Source organism: Phoca vitulina, unplaced genomic scaffold, assembly GCF_004348235.1.
Source record: "Phoca vitulina isolate PV1807 unplaced genomic scaffold, GSC_HSeal_1.0 scaffold15, whole genome shotgun sequence".
In the NCBI taxonomy this organism is placed as follows: Eukaryota; Metazoa; Chordata; class Mammalia; order Carnivora; family Phocidae; genus Phoca; species Phoca vitulina.
In genome coordinates this window covers 1462192-1478644 of record NW_022589718.1, presented here as the reverse complement: position 1 = coordinate 1478644, position 16453 = coordinate 1462192, and the positions used below count along the sequence as shown (strand labels likewise).

At 44.5% G+C, this 16453-nt stretch overlaps 1 protein-coding gene across 1 annotated transcript in view; it reads left to right on the top strand.

The window, feature by feature from the left end:
* Positions 1 to 10521: 10521 nt before the first annotated feature.
* CSGALNACT1 (chondroitin sulfate N-acetylgalactosaminyltransferase 1) overlaps positions 10522 to 16453 on the top strand; it is a 329193-nt gene continuing 323261 nt past the window's right edge. The window contains exon 1 of the mRNA XM_032413279.1: positions 10522 to 10639. The gene's annotated coding sequence lies outside the window, so the exon portion shown is untranslated. The remainder of the gene's footprint in view (positions 10640 to 16453) is intronic.

The window sequence follows — 16453 nt, the reverse complement described above, 5'->3', positions numbered from 1 at the left end:
GTTTGGACAGGCATTTCCTTTTCTTTTTTCCTTTTTCTTTTCTTTTTCTTTTTTTTTTTTTAAAGATTTTATTTATTTATTTGACAGAGAGAGACACAGCGAGAGAGGGAACACAAGCAAGGGGAGTGGGAGAAGGAGAAGCAGGCTTCCCGCCGAGCAGGGAGCCTGATGTGGGGCTCGATCCCAGGACCCTGGGATCATGACCTGAGACGAAGGCAGACGCTTAACGACTGAGCCACCCAGGCGCCCCCCTTTTTCTTTTTTTAATAAACAAGTGGAATTTGACATTTTATTTATTTTTATTTTTATTTTTTAAGAGAGGGGGAGAGAGAGAGAGCATGCACACGAGTGGGGGGAAAGGGAGAAGCAGACTGCCCCCTGAGTGGGGAGCCTGATGTGGGACTCGGTCCCAGGACCCTGAGATCATGACCTGAGCTGGAATCAAGAGTTAGATGCTTAACCAACTGAGCCACCCAGGCACCCCGCATTTCCTTTTCTTTTGGGTAAATACCTAGGAGTGAAATGGTTGGATCATATGGGTGATATGTGTGTAACTTTTAAAGAAACTGCCAAACTGTTTTCTGAAGTGTCAGAGGCCATTTTTTTCCTTTTTGTTTGATGGTGAAAAAACATGAGTGGTTCTGACTTTGGGTCAAGATTTTTACGTGAGCACTCCAAGCGGGACAGTGTTGCAACACAATTCGGGCTATATTCTTTAAGTAATTAGTCTTTAGAGTCTTTAGTTAGTGGGAGTGGGAAGAAACTAGTGTATAGCAATGAACTTTGTACAGCGTTAAAGTCACTTATTTAATTTACGTCATTGGTTGATGATAAATTTGTTTGATTTTCCATTTTCCTATAGTTCTTGTTTGCACTTCTATTTCCTTTTGTGATTTTCTGAACCAGAGAACATCTTAGGAGGTATATTAAAAGGTTTAAAATTTTAGATAATAAACTCATTAACTTCAGTAAACATTATGCCAAATATTACTTGATTTCAGAAAATCAGCTGAAGGCAAGTAGTTACTATTTAGCACATAGGCATTGACAAAATACTCAACAGAGATAAATGTGCGTGTGTGTGTGTGTGTGTGTGTGCACGCGCACAGGTGTGCATGGTGTTTATTTTCCCATTCCAGAAAGTTGTCTATTTCAAGACTAGTGAGACCAATTACATTTTACTCAGGCTAACTGGGGCTATGGTTCTGATTTATTTTGTCGATATGTTTGTTTCCTCTTATGGATTGTTCCTCTAAAAAGCTGCCTGGCTAGCCCCTTGATTTATCTGTCTCTGAGTGGTCCCTTTGGAGAAAGACAATCCAAAAACTAAGACTAGGTATGCTATTATTATACCAATAGGCTTTACAAACCCCACATCTAAAATGGCACGGCCATAGTTAATGTCCTGTGAAGCGTAACAAGAAATTCAGAACTGCAGGAGGCTTCTGCGAGGAGGTGACCACAGGGAACCCTGACTAGGAACCACTTGCTTGTGCAAGTGTGGCGACTTCTTAATCACTTCAAAATATGGTGTTATTTCCGAGTTTTTCTCAGAGCAGGTTGCTTGGTGGCAGGCTTGGAAGGGGATGAGCCTTGCCAGTGATGATTAGCTCCAGCTTTAGAGAGACTTCCCAGGAAGTTGGCTCTAGCAGCTTCTTCTTTCCCCAAAGAGGCGACATGTACGAATCACCCAAGAGTTAATGGACAAATGCCCAGTTCTCTTTTGATGAAATTCAACTGCAGTGTGGTACTGTCAAATTATTTGCTTTCTTATTTTATGTGTGAGCACTGTATGACTCTGAAAAAAATAGAACTGTACATACAACAATAAGCAATATTGCCCCCTCATTCCTGGGCATTATTCTCCAGCACATAGCAGAAGTTATATACAGCAAATGTCTTCAAAAAGCTCTTTATCAGTGAGGGAGCAGTTTATCTCTCTCTGCCCAATCAAGATAAAAGCTCTATCTGGAGGGAAGCACTGTTTATAGATCCTGGGACTGGTAGTCTTCCAAGATGCTAGTAAAAAAAAAAAATTAGGAACTAGAAGTATCTGTTCTGTGACAAGGAAAAGAAACAAAAAGCCTCCTTTATTTTGTTAAGTAGACATTTTTAGTCTGACTCCAGTTGTTGGCTTAATGAATTGAGAATATATCAATGACGTTGATTATCACCTCAGAGTACAAAACATGGTATCATGTGACAGAAGAATAAAGCAAATGACTGCAGAAGCAGATCCATGAGTTCAAATCTTGTTTAACTTTCCATTGTAATACCTTGTCACACTTCCTGATAACTCTAATCAGTTATTATTTCAAACGTTCGGAGAACACAAGGAGCGTAGCTGAGGAGCACTGGACTCAGGCAGGTGGGCTAGATCCCAATTCTGAATTTACTGTGTTCTCAGAGGGGAGTGTTGGAGAGATAAGTGGTTCCCAACTTTTCCACCACAAAGAATACATTTTATTACTTTTGCCCTGTCTATGATGTTTTGAAAGATTTTATTAATTTTCTAGACATGAGCCAGCAGCGTGTCATGGGGAAAGGAAGCTGGTCCGGGTGTGAATCCTGGCCCCCTGGCTTACTAGCGATGTGACCTTGGGAAAACCATATAACCTTTCTAAGTTTCAGCTTCCTCATAGGGTGTGGCCAGTATATAAATATATAAATGGCTTATAGCAGTGCCTGGAATATGATAAAAACCAAAATCTTAGTAATAGTAATATTTTTGTTGTTGTTGTTATTTGAACTAACCAGATAGAAGAATTGGTCCTTCTGAGAGTTGCCTAATAGTCCCTCCCACAGTGCCCAAAGGCATTCAGCAGACATTGGTCTGAGTGATGTTTCTGTATCTATAAGAGGGTGTGGAAGTGGACAGCAGGCGTTTGGGTGCAGAGATGGTACTATTTTTCAGGTGCAGAGATCTAAGCTAAATTTTGTTGGAGTTGTCAAAGTTGGAGCAGGATTCAGTTAGGGAAAAGTATTGCAGGTGGAGGAAGTGAAACTGAAAAAAGAAACCCACAAAAAAACCAAAACAAGAAGGGATCAGGGTGCAGGTTGGATAGACGGGCTTCAGAGCAGAAGTTGTTCTCAGAGGAGGACTTATATCTCCAAAAAATCAAGCCCAATCCTTAATACTTCCTGGAAAAGGAAGATGCTAAGGGGCGAGGGTGCAGCTAATGGCAGGCAGATGCTTGCTGTGGACGCAGACTTTGTGTGTGTCCAATGACAGGCAGCAAGACCAAATACACCCCCTACTCCATGTTGGGGCCGTGGATCCTAAATATGGTGAGGCCATATTTATTTAGGACAAACGGGGTTAAACACAGCTGGGTCTGCAGATTAAAGGGCCCGAGATCCTATAACAAAAATGATTTTTTAATTTGTAGTCACATTATTTTTTAAAAAAATTTCATCTCTGGTCCATCCCTATTTGAACCAAAGATACACCATTATTAAAGGGATAATAAATTTACCTTATTGCTTGAATTACTGATATGTTTGTAATGCTAAAAGCCAATCAGGACAAGTGAGCATGTAGGCACTTATACACTGTTCCTGGTTTCTGGCTATTGTTTTCTAGGCCAAGGTTGATGATATGCTGGATACTCTGTGCACGGTGACGGGGTCACCATTCGCATCCTAGTAAGTCCTACAAAGTCATCAACAGCAAAGCGACTTGGGTCCATTGTAAAATGTCAGTGTAACCATACAGATTTTATATGATTCTAGTAGAAAACAGGGAAACAATATTTAGTTAGCTGATGCTGTCCCATTGTGGGTATATATACCTTTTCTGTTGGGTTTTTTAAATAATTATCATGGCTCATCTACAGCTAAAGTAACTTCTTAACAAACCTAGTAGGTGCTATAGGACTTTACGCTTGTGACTGTCACCTGCCTCTTGAAGGTCTCTGGCTCCAAAGACACCTCCTGATTCTCCTATCCTTGTCACCATTCCTTCCTAGTTTTCTTTATAGAACATCCTTTCTTGGCCGATTAATTCTAATGTTTCCCTGCATTGTGCTCTCTGCACCTTCTTTCATTTTATGTACTTTCACTAGTTGTTCTTTTCATTCTCATGTAGATGATTCTATTTTGTCTGTGGAAGACTCCCTATTCTCCCTATTCTCTCTGTTATTTCTGGTCTTAGCCTGTCTTGAGTTCCAGATTGCTATTGCTGATCGATAGCCGCACCTCTCTCCTGGGGTATCCCACAGATGCCATAAGCTTAGCCATTTTTCACACTGATTTTCCTGTTTCTTAAACCAACCATAACTCATCCCCACACCCCCACCCAGAGCCGGGGGCATTTTGAGCTCCCTTGAGGGCCTCACGCAGGGCTTCTCAGAGGTGGGCTCTGAATAGAGTTCTTCCAGCTAGCAGGAAAGCCTGTCGATGAGGTAACTAACAGTGTCTGCTCACATACACACATTCCCATCTCACGAACATTCACATGCTAAATTCCTTCTCTGGCATTCAAAGTCCTCCATCATCTTGACTGACTCAGGCCATTTTCAGACTTTTACCTTTTTCCCTAAATGTTGCTTGTGTTCTGGCCACCGTGGGCCGCCATTTTCGGACATGCGCAGTGCTTTCCCATCGCTGCTTCACTGGTCAGGCATTATTTCTTGGCTACTCTCCTATTTTCTCTGCCCGTCAAAATCCTATTCATCGTTCCAGAGCTGTCTGAAAAGCTACTTCTTTTTTTTTTTTTTAAGATTTTATTTATTTATTTGACAGAGAGAGACAGCAAGAGCAGGAACACAAGCAGGGGGAGTGGGAGAGGGAGAAGCAGGCGTCCCGCTGAGCAGGGAGCCCGATGCAGGGCTCGATCCCAGGACCCTGGGATCATGACCTGAGCCGAAGGCAGACGCTTAACGACTGAGCCACCCAGGCGCCCTGAAAAGCTACTTCTAACATGAAGCCATCCATGGGAACATCAGGGGTCTCTCTCTCTCTCTCTCTTTCCCTCCTTCGAATTCCTATAATATTGTGTTTGGTCTTTCCTACTAGATTTTGGGTTCCTTGAGGTTAAGGACTAGGCTTAATCATTTTTGTAGTTTCCATGGTGCCTGGCACACACTAACTGCCTCACTTACTGGTATCAGAGGAATAATGATTTGACTAAACCACTTTCTGGCTGTGTTTACAAGAAAGCCAGATATGTCTCATACGGCAAGGGAAGCGACACTGGTATCATCTGGTTTGAAGGCAAAGTTTGCCCTCAGATGCACATGTGTGTGGTCCTATAAAATGAATCCCTGTGTACACAGGTTTTAGATACATGTGAGAAAAAAAGAAAAGGAGGGGCAGCTGGGGGGCTCAGTCGGTTAAGCGTCTGCCTTTGGCTCAGGTCATGATCCCAGGGTCCTGCTCAGCAGGGAGCCCGCTTCTCCCTCTCCCTCTGCCCTTCCCCCCTGCCTGTGCTGGCTCACTCTCTCTCTCTCTCAAATAAATAAAATCTTTAAAAGAAAAGGAAATATTCTTGTCTCTGAAGTTGGTACAGCTTGTTTTCCACCTCATCATCACTGCCTTTCTATGTCTTTTTCACTTTTGGTGGGTATCCTACTTGTTGCTTCTCCTGTAGGCATTTCTTATGTTTGGACCTATTGATTTAACTATACTTGCCCTTCCTGTGGCCAGGCCATATTCCTGATATCCCTGAGAACGTCTTTATATATCCTATTTCTACTGTCTACAATAGAGATTCTTACAACAGTGTGTGTTGTTGAAACAGATTCTTTTATTAACGGAATGTATTGTCACACTGTATATTTGTAGCAGTGAAAGGGCGCAGAGTGAGGCCTGGAGGTAGGACAGGACTTTGCAGATATTGACTTAAAAGATAAACGGTCTATTTTTTTTTAAAGATTTTATTTTTTAAGTAATCTCTACGCCCAATGCGAGGCTCAAACTCACAACCCTGAGATCAAGAGTTGCACATTCCACGGACTGAGCCAGCCAGATGCCCCATTAAATGATCTATTTTTTTTTTTTTTTGAAGATGCTAATAATGCTTGGAAAGAAATACAATAATAATTGAAAATAGTCTATCCATCAGGGTTAAAAAATTCAAGCCGTAGTGAAAGCCACAGAGATTTGAGTCATCCAAGCGACACGTTTGAGTATTTCTGGCTTTCAAAAACAAAGGCATGCATAAGCTTGATCTGCACATGGGTGACTTAGTGCAACTACCGTAGAAAGAAGGGACACGGTTTTGAGCTGCTCTGTGTTTAGGTATCTGGATTTGATGTCAGGTGGATGTGGACCAGATGTGGCCGAGTCTGTGGTGCTTCCCTGCTTGGGTTTTTCTGCAGTTCCTTCTGTAACCCTTTTGTTTTCTTCTAGAGATGGGGGCGTGGCAATGCTGAGTGCACAGAAGGAGAATGGAGAAGTCAACCTGTGAAGCACCTGTGACTGAGACGGCTTTCCTGTGAGATCTGTTACACTGTGGACAGCATTAGCCCGGGAACGGCCTCACTTGTCTGCCATTTGGAGAAGACAGCTTGGGAGGGGCGCCCTGAGGAGAGCAGGCCTTCTTCTAGCTCTGCTCCTGCACTGACCCCAAGGATAACGGAGCGTGTGAGATTGAAAATATTATGAATCAGGGCGCCTGGGTGGCTCAGTTGGTTAAGCGACTGCCTTCGGCTCAGGTCATGATCCCGGAGTCCCGGGATCGAGTCCCACATCGGGCTCCCTGCTCGGCGGGGAGTCTGCTTCTCCCTCTAACCCTACCCCCTCTTGCGCTCTCTCTCTCACTCTCTCTCTCTCAAATAAATAAATAAAATCTTAAAAAAAAAAAAGAAAATATTATGAATCAACTCATTGATTTTGATGTGTATATCTAAAGATGTGAATGTAAAACGTGTGAAAGAAGTGAAAATCATCCCTGATTCAGTCAACAGATTTTAATGGGGCCCCACTGTGTTTGAGTAACAGTGTTTATGGAATGAGGTCTTCAACATGTGTGATTTTTTTTTTTCTAGAAAAACAAAGTTTGCCTTTTTGGGTCACACATTATTTCACTCATTTTAAATGAAAATGTAGTTGGAAATATATTGCATATTTTCAAGATTTCTAAAGTAGACTCTAGAATATAATTAGAGCCTATCTCAATGACTCACCACTCACAGTAGCGCCATCTGGCCAGTCTTCAGGCTTTGAGTACAACACACCTCTCCCATCTAATGAGCTACCTCTCACTGCACAGCACATTTGCTGTGATCGAAGAAATCAGATACCCCTGATTAGTAGAGCTATTTAAAGTAAGAGTCAACATGGCTTGAGTGACTGCCTGAGAGCTTCTCTTAGAAAGTAAAGTAATTGAGTTTTAATGAATAAGCTTTACAACTGCTCTTTCAGCTCCTGGATGGCTCTGGGTCAAGGTTCTCAAGGTTCCTGGTGAGGTTAAGTCTGACCTTGAACTGTGAAATATTTTTGTACTTAAAATTTAATATTTTATGTAGTATATATTTAAAACAAATTACATATTATTATATATATTTTTTGCATTTTATAAATGTAAAAGTTTGACATCTTATGTATTGTTTTATAATATATTTTTATATGGACTAGTTTTTCCCCCAAGGGGATAAAATCAGTCCAGCATCATAATATTACTTATTTACAGAACTTTCTATATATTTCTGTATTGTTACCACATTACTAGCACAATATGAAGGTGGAAGTGCCTTTATAATATGCTTGGAAATTCCAATAACATATTCTGATTCCTAAATCATTATGCTTATGAAAACGTTTACATAAGAATACTGCAGCTAAAAGCTAAAATCCATGTAGAAAACCTTTTTTTTAATTCAGTCTTATAAATTGGTTTTTAACATCTAGGTCTGGCGTTCAACCTATTTATTCTGCTCAGTTGGTCTTTGAAGTCTAAAGGAACCCCTCTTTCTACTGGTAACACCAATTCTGTGAGGTGTCATTATAGGATGGGAGCTGCAGAGGCAAGCTGGTTCGCCTTTTCCCTCATTCAGTGCTGTTTCTGCTAATGATGAAGACTAAGGGTGACTGACTGACCCTGCTTCATAATAGTGACTCCCCCAAAAGCCCCTTCATAATAATTGAAATAATATTTACTTTTCTAGTATTTCCAGAAAAATGTATCTTTAAAATTATTTATTTTTTTAAAGATTTATTTGAGAGAGAGAGAGAGGGAGAGAGCACCCACGGGAGGGTAGGGGGGAAGAGGGAGAGGGAGAATCCTAAGCAGACTCCCCTCTGAACGTGGAGCCTGACCCTGGGCTCCCTCCCACGACCCTGAGATCACAACCCGAGCCAAAATCACAAGTTGGATGCCCAACCGACGAGCCACCCGGTGCCCCCAGAAAAATGTATCTTTTCTCACATTATGCTCTTAATTTTGTAGTTTTATCACTTTTCAACTACCTTATTTTTTCATGTACTAATTATTGTCAGGATGTACCTAGAGGTATCAAACGCTTAGCTAGTATTGGCCTGATGACTTTTGATACGTAGACATATACTGATACATATTGATACATATATTGCTGTGCTGATATATTTGGAAAACCTCTTCAGGTACCTTTACAAGTAAGTTATGTGCCCCGAAAGGAAATGTAATTAATCCTGAAGTGATGACAAGAACAGAGACGGTTGCTTCTTCCTCCTTTCCCAACCCAGTCCATGCAAACCTAGAATGTGAGCCTATGAGTGTGCCAGCATAGCAGCCCTTACTCAAATCTTTGGCCCATCTTCCAGACCAGATTCCTCCCTTAAACCCTATTATATGGAGATTCTGGAGCCATCACTGAACAGACAGTTGGAAGAAAAGGAGGAAAGAAAATTGATGCTTTAACAACACGCCTATCAATATGTGAAGGTGTGGGAATGTGTTCGTGACATCTGGAAAGGCTCTGAAGGGGTTACCTGATTACCCAGAGGGCTTGATTGTGCAGGCTCTGACCTTTGCACAACTCACCACTAACTGTAACCTCCATGTGGCCCCTCCATCTGCACATCGGGGGTTGTCATATGATTTGCCTCATGAGGTTGCTGTGAGAACAGTGTATGGAGGAGGCTTGGCCAATGACTTGTACCTACATATATGTGGATGCTAAATTAACCATTTACTTATGACTTCATAACCTTGCCACATTTTGGGGGCAGTAACAGGACAGACACTGTATTTTTCATTCATTTGATACATCCCTGCTTCTTCTTCTTTCTGAAATCCCAGTTGAATTGCTGTGGGGGCCTTATGTCACAAGAGTGATTAGCCCACTCAGGGGTGTGGGGTGGGTACAGAGCCACCTAAAGTCCCAGGGCAGCATGCGTTGGAAGAAGGATGAGCCTGGTGTGTTAGAGAGTCCTGGTAGGAAGCAAGGCTTGCTTCAGGGATGCTTCCTGTAGGTAAGTAAGTGCTTGCTGGTTGCTTGAGGACTGCTTATTGCCTCCAGGACCGCTACCCTGTGCCCACATAAAGTCTGGTGCCTGGAAACCTCCCATATGGGGGCTTTGAGCCTTCTGCTGGTCAGGTAGTGGAAGGAGCACTGCACCAGGAGTCCTAGGACTGGTTTCCAGCTCTGGTTCTTCTATGGCTCAGCCAGGGGGACTCTGCAAGTTGCATCTGTAAGTGGAGAGATGACCTCTTTCAGCTGATTCCTCCTGAGTCTCCTCCATTGTACTGAGAATTGGGGAACATAATACCCCCAAACTCCCTCTCCCCAGAGAAGTGCTGGAACACTTACAAATAAAAGGCACCTGTGGCCCCACAGGGTGTGTGCGTGTGCGTATGCGTGTGCGTGAGGGGCTTTTCTTACTCGATAGCCCACTTGCTGACTTCCATCCTTCTCCCCCTTCCCCTCCTAGGCCTCTCAGTGGCCATCAGGGGTCCCTACAGAATCACTTCTCCACAGTGGTGGGGTCTCAGAGCCAAAGGGTTTCTGACCTTCACTGTCAATAAAGGTTCTCTAGTGAAGATGTTATAACTGACCGGGGCCGCAAAGACACCGACTACAGGGTTAATGCTCCGAAGTCCAATTTACCAAAGTTTTGGTAAGTCAGCCGGCCCAGGGAGGGGAGGGCAGCCCCGTGATGGCAAGGGAAACAGAGGGAGGGGCGTGGGGAACTCTGTCCAGAAAGAGGGAGTACCAAAAACTTGTCGAAAGGCACCCGACCGCCCCTCCCCGGGGGTACCGGCCGCGCCGCAGTTTCCGGGTCCCTTCCCTCAACTTCTCCAGACCTCAGTGCCAGTCACCTGCAGGGGACCCCGGGTGTCCGGGAGTGCCCCCTGCAGAGAGGGGCCAGACTCCCGCCAGGGCGCCCCTCTCCAACGGGGCGGAGGGACGCACTGCTGAGGGACGGCGGGGGAAGCGGGTGGGCGCAGCCAAGCGCGACCCCCGCCCGGGGGCTGCAGCGCGGGCTCGCGGCCCGCGGGCTCCCACCCGGCGGCGGGGCGCTGGGGCTTGGCGGAGGTTCAGCCCGCCCGCCCGCCGCCGCCGCCGCCACCGCCGCTCCCCGCCCCCCGGGTCCCTGGAGGCTCCGCGGCTGCCGGAGCGGGAGGTGGAGCCGAGCCCGCGGCGGCCGCGCAGGAGGGAAAGTTCGGCGGCGGCGGGAGCAGCGGGGGCCGGCCGGGCAGCCCGGAGGGCGCCTCGGGGTGAGTCGGGTCCCCTGCCGGGGCCACCGGGTGTGGTGCGCCGCGCGGGGGCGTCGGTGCGGCTCGCGGGTCCGCGCAACCCCGCGCGGCTTCTTCGCGCTGCCCAGCCCGCGACCCCGGGGCGGCTGGTGCCGCGGGGGAGACGGCGCAGCGCCCGGCCTCCCGCCGTCCGCCGTCCGCGGGGGTGCGGGGGATGGGGGTGGGGGGCTGCGGGCGCCGGCGGGGGAGGGGGCTCGGCGCGGAGGCGGGGGCTGGGGCCGGGGCGGCTCGGCCCGGCGGAGGGCGCGGCGGCTTCAGGTGGACGCGCGAGGACGCGGAGCTGGCCGCCAGGGAGGGTCGGCGGCCGCTGTGTGCCGGCGGTCACTTTGGCTTTGCCACCCTTTCTCGTGGCCTTTGACTGTTTAATTGCTTTCTCCAACACGTACTGAAAAAGTAGCCTCACACGTGCCCGCGTGACTACTTTGCTGGCGTTGGTGTATTATTTTTGCTGGGCTGGAGAGGGTGGAGGGGGCGTGCCGAGGGCGGCCGGTGGGCAGCGTGCTCGCCTGCCTTGGAGCGGGGCCGGGGGGCTTGTGTCCGAGGGTGAGCGCGGTCCGAAGGGCGCCCCGAGCAAGAGTTTTGTGCTGTCAGTGGAGAGAAGCCTTTCTTTCGAGGGCATGGTCTGGGGGTGAGGGTTTTGAAGCGCCGGGAGGAGGAGGAAAGCTGTACAAAAAGAAGGCGAAGTTGTTGTCTCCGCGACACTTCCTGCACCTGCACTACCGTCAGTGATTTTGAAGTTATCTTTCCATCGACGTGCAGAGAAAGAGCGATGGGAGAGGGAGAGATTTTAACAGCACTGTACATGCCCGAACAGTGAGGCTTGGGAAACACGAATAAATGCGAGAGTGGCTCCTTGGAGTAGTTTTTACTTAAATGTCGTTAGATAGGTCTAGATAATAAAGATAATTAACTGCTCTCACATCTTTTTGCTAGAAATTTAAATTTAATTCTACCGGATTTCTTGGATTTTGTTAACATTGTTCATACGAGGCAGTCATAATTCTTGGAGTATTACTTGCACCGTGAGCATTAATAAGCCCTGGGCAGTGCTGTCATGTTGCTAATTGGAAGGAGAAAAGTCTTTCAAACTTGGAAATAGAAGCACATAGGAAAAAAAACAAAGCCTTAGTCATAAATAGTGCCTCGAACACGTGTAATAGTGCTTAATAGGGTATGAGATCCTGTGGTGTGTTCCCAGGGAATGTCAGTTCCTGGAAAGCAAGAGATGGGCCATACCTAAATATTTAATAATTCCTCTACATTGAATTACCATACTATATGTTCTCTAAATTATACGGTATTGAAGTGCCTTAATTTTGTTCATCTTTGTGTTCCAAATCTCGTCCGTCTGCTTGCAAGCTGTATTAATGGGGTTCAAAGGAAAATCTCAAACTTTGGGATTCACCAGTTTACAGTGAAGCAGACATTTGCTTTGCCATCCCAGGTACGTGGGCTCCAAGCAGCCTCTCCCGTTTATCGAGTGTATAACCTTGGGCCAGTCACTTACCCTTTCCCAGAGATAGTCTCCTATTTCGTAAAATGCCAATAATATTCCTCACCTTATGGAGGTATTAGGCAGAATGAAATAACATTTAGGAACTTATCCCAGTGCTTGGAGCACGCTAAGTACTTCATAAATGTTGTCTCTTGCCTTTGTCTTCCTTTATTTTCAGGAATCCTCAACTCTGGAATGTTTCAACATTCTTTTTTTTAATTTAAAAATCCTGTGCCATCTTATTTTCCACTCGTTCATTCATTCAACCTCATTTTGTTGATGAACCTCAGATGCTGCCCTGTATATACTGAAAGTGAGGAGCTGACCCTTCGACGGTGGGGGTGGGCAATACTTCAGGTTTTCAGGTTTTTCCTGTTGGTAAGAACGCATCACAAGGTCATAAGATGGTGAATTGTACTTCCCAGTTTCCCTGTCTCTGTCCTTAACTAATATGATTACGTTGAAAAGAAATAACAGGAAACTCTATGAGGGTGCTCATCTCTCCTGTTTACCCTGCCTCCACGCCCAGCTCAGTGCCTAGCAGTGTGTAAGGGCTTCATAAGTATTTGTTGATTTAAATGGAGAAGGTAATGAAATTATTCTTCAGGTCCCATCCTTTTTATATATATAAATTCCTGATGAAAGGACCTTGGGATTCTAAATGATGGCCCTATTATATATTAGGGCTAATAGAGGTTATTAAAGAAGCAAAGCTCAGGTAGACTGTATTACCTATTGATTCTGCCCTCGTGATAAAGCCGTCTTAGAAAATGTATAAAGCCAAGTTGGAGCAGCAGCTTCACCACTAGGGGCCTCCTCTGCATAGCGTATCACCCTGGGCGGGCGTTTATGGCCATTATGCCGTCCTTTAAGGTAGCAAAGGAATTAAACTTCCTCGGTCCTTGACATGGAATCCTTTATTACAAAAGGGCAACCCTGTGTGAAAAGCATTACCAAAGGCCTAAAAATAAATGAAAGCCATCTTAAAGATGGATTCGGTACCGTTTTAGATTCACTTCAGAGGTTTAAAGGAGATTTAAGGATGGGCTTTTTAATTTGCACATCCTTATATTCAAATATATGATTTTTTAAAAAACTAATAAGGCAAATATATGATTTTGTTATAGTATCCAAGTTTTTAGGTGTGTCTTTGGTGAGGCTTATTTTTTATGTTTTAATGTTTTTAAAATTGCTTTATTTCCTAAATAGGTACTTGTAGCACTAACAGTAATACAAATTCTCAAGGAATGTTATCCTGGTAGTAGAAGCTTCTGGTGTCCCTCCCTCCCTTCCCCCCTCCCTCCCTCCTTCTCTCTCTCTCTCTCTCCTTTCTTTCTTTTAAAAGAGGACCACATTAAATTCCAACTTTAAGAAATATGTTTCATTGCATTCCAAGATGCGTCATTGAAAGGCACTTTTCTGTGAGTTTTTGAAAAGACCTCTTATTTCAAAATTCTAATTTGAATGAAGTTAGTCATTGGGACTGTTGAACAACTCAAAGGTGTGTTGGTGTTTTTGTCAGATGTAATTTGCTATTTGGTGGAAAAATTACTGACAGTATATGTAAGCACACATTATTACTGAAAATATTGCCATATTGTTTACAAATGAATAAGAGAAAATTCCAGGTTTTCTGTGAAATTTAATTATAGTGGCAAACTAAACACCATCAGTCTTTAAAGTAAAATTAACAACATTCAGAAAAGAGATCAGAGCATTGCATTGTAGGCCCAAATTCTTATCAAGGGGTTTCTTCTCTTGACAGAATGCCTCTGAGTTCAAAAACTGATCAGGCATCCAATTCTGATTTTTACATGGTGGGATTTTAAAACAAAGCAATCTGTTTTTCACTGTTTTTCTTCCATGGTCTAGATTCGGACTCTTTAGGGAACTGAGTAAGAGGAATAACTTTTGTGTAAAGGTCAGAGATAATTTTTATTATCACTTTTCTTTGATTAAGTGAAAGATGTTTGGATTATTTTTAGGATTCTGAGCATATAAAAAAGTTAAAACAGATCCTGTCTGCATAAACTGATGCTTCTCCGGAACTGGAAGAGTATTGTTTTCACCCTCACACATCCAGCCTGTAAGGGTGTGGTGTCCCCCTGTCTCTCCTTCCGGGGCTGATGCAGGGTGTAAGCCACAGTGAGAGGTAGAGAGCTATATCCAGGATGCGGGCTTTTAGCTTGGGCAAGAGCCCCTGAGCTGACCGAGATAACAGATGCTTGAGGTGGCAGGAAATGAATGTCTTTATACCTGGGAGTCATTTTTAGGAAACTCCGTTGGGGAGGTGCCTCCTGGAGGGACAGGAATGGTAACTGTTTGCTAGAGTTTGCAGTGGAGTGTTTGGAACCTATCACTTAGTGAAATATTACCTTGCCACACAGATACTTTTTGTTGTTGTTTTTAGACAATGCAAAAATGTAACATTTGGTTATCTGGGGGTCAAGTATGATACTTTGTTTCATTATCACACACGGACATTTGAGTTGATGTAGGAAGAGGGAAGCAGGAGACGGGGAGGAGGTGGATGGGAATTGTCTATTTCTACCCAACACCAGGGCCTGCCTTATTTTCATGTTCCCACATGGCACATGGCTGTGCAGCTTAATAATACGTGTTGTTCACTGGCAACTTGGGGTTTACTCATCTACTCTGTTAATGCAATTACTGAAATGATGGTCTTTGACTTGGGTCCTGGGTACTCTCAAAAGTAACTTTCTACTTCTGTCTCCCATTTGTTAGAAATTTGCCAAGTTTAATGCATCAGTTAATGCATGTAAACAGAGCTGCTGCCAGCCCACAGGGTGCCCCTTTGTGGTGGACCACGCCATGCCAGGGTACATGGCATGGTAAACTGAGAGTGGACTGGACTTCAGCCCCACTCACCTCCTGCTGCGTGCTCTTGTGTGGCATCAGCTACGCAACTGTGTGTGATGCTCTTGTCTGGGAAAGTGGTTAGAACAGTGCCTGGCACATAGTAAATATCACTGTTGGTGGTTATTGTTATTATTTTTGTAGTACTGATGGTATTGCTTTCAGGTAGATCATTTTCACCGCAATAATCTGGAACAGATGATCCAGGTGAATTTAGTGCTTGTAATAACATTTGCGAAGGTGATTAATTTCAGGTTTCTTGTCGCACTTCCATTATAGTTCTCCTCAGGTGATAAAAATGGCTAACACTCAGGGCCACTTACCCACATAGCAGCTGCTGTGCTAAGTGTGGGCCATGAGTCATTCACTGAATCAGCACAACTACTTCAGGAAGCATGTGCTATTAGTATTTGCTGTTGACGGATGAGAAGACTAAGGTTTAGAGGGTGTCTTACTTGCCCCGGGTCAGTTTGTGGGTTCTGTGCCTGGGCCTTGAGTTCACATCTGCCACGCCTGGCTCTATGACTTGAGCTCCTAACCTCTGTGCCGTCTTCGAGGATGCGGAGAAACAGGAGCCCTCTTGCCCTGTTGGCGGGAATGCAAGCTGGTGCAGCCACTCTGGGAAACAGTATGGAGGTTCCTCAACAAGTTAAAAATAGAGCTGTCCTACGATCCAGCAATCACGCTACCAGATATTTACCCAAATACAAAATACTAATTCAAAGGGCTATATGCACCTCAATATTTATAGCACCATTATCCACAACAGCCAAATTATGGAAACAGCCCAAGTGTCCATCGATTGATGAATGGATAAAGAAGATGTGTGTGTGTGCGTGCATGCATGATAATGGAATATCACCCAACTATAAAAAAGAATGAAATCATGCCATTCACATTTGCCATGACATGGATGGAGCTAGAGAGTATTATGCTAAGTGAAATAAGTCAGAGAAAGACAAATACCATACCATGGAATTTAAGAAACAAAACAAATGAGCAAAGGGAAAAAAAGATAGGTAAACCAGGAAACAGACTCTTAACTCTAGAGAACACACTGCTGGTTACCAGAGGGGAGGTGTGTGGGGGGATGGATGAGAAAGGTGATGGGGAATAAGGAGGGTACTTGCTGAGATGAGCACAGGGTGATGTATGGAAGTGTTGAATCACCATATTGTACACCTGAAACTAATATTACACCGTATGTTAACTGGAATTTAAATAAAAACTTAAAAAAGCCCTCTGTGCCATCTTTTCTGGCATGAGTACTCACTGCCTTGGCAGTCCAGAAAACATGTTAGTATTCCAAGGGTTAGCAAAATGTGAAAACTTTGATTTTCCTTAGATTATTGTATTTATATCCATTTCTGGACATGACGGAGCAAGATGACAAATGAATTTTT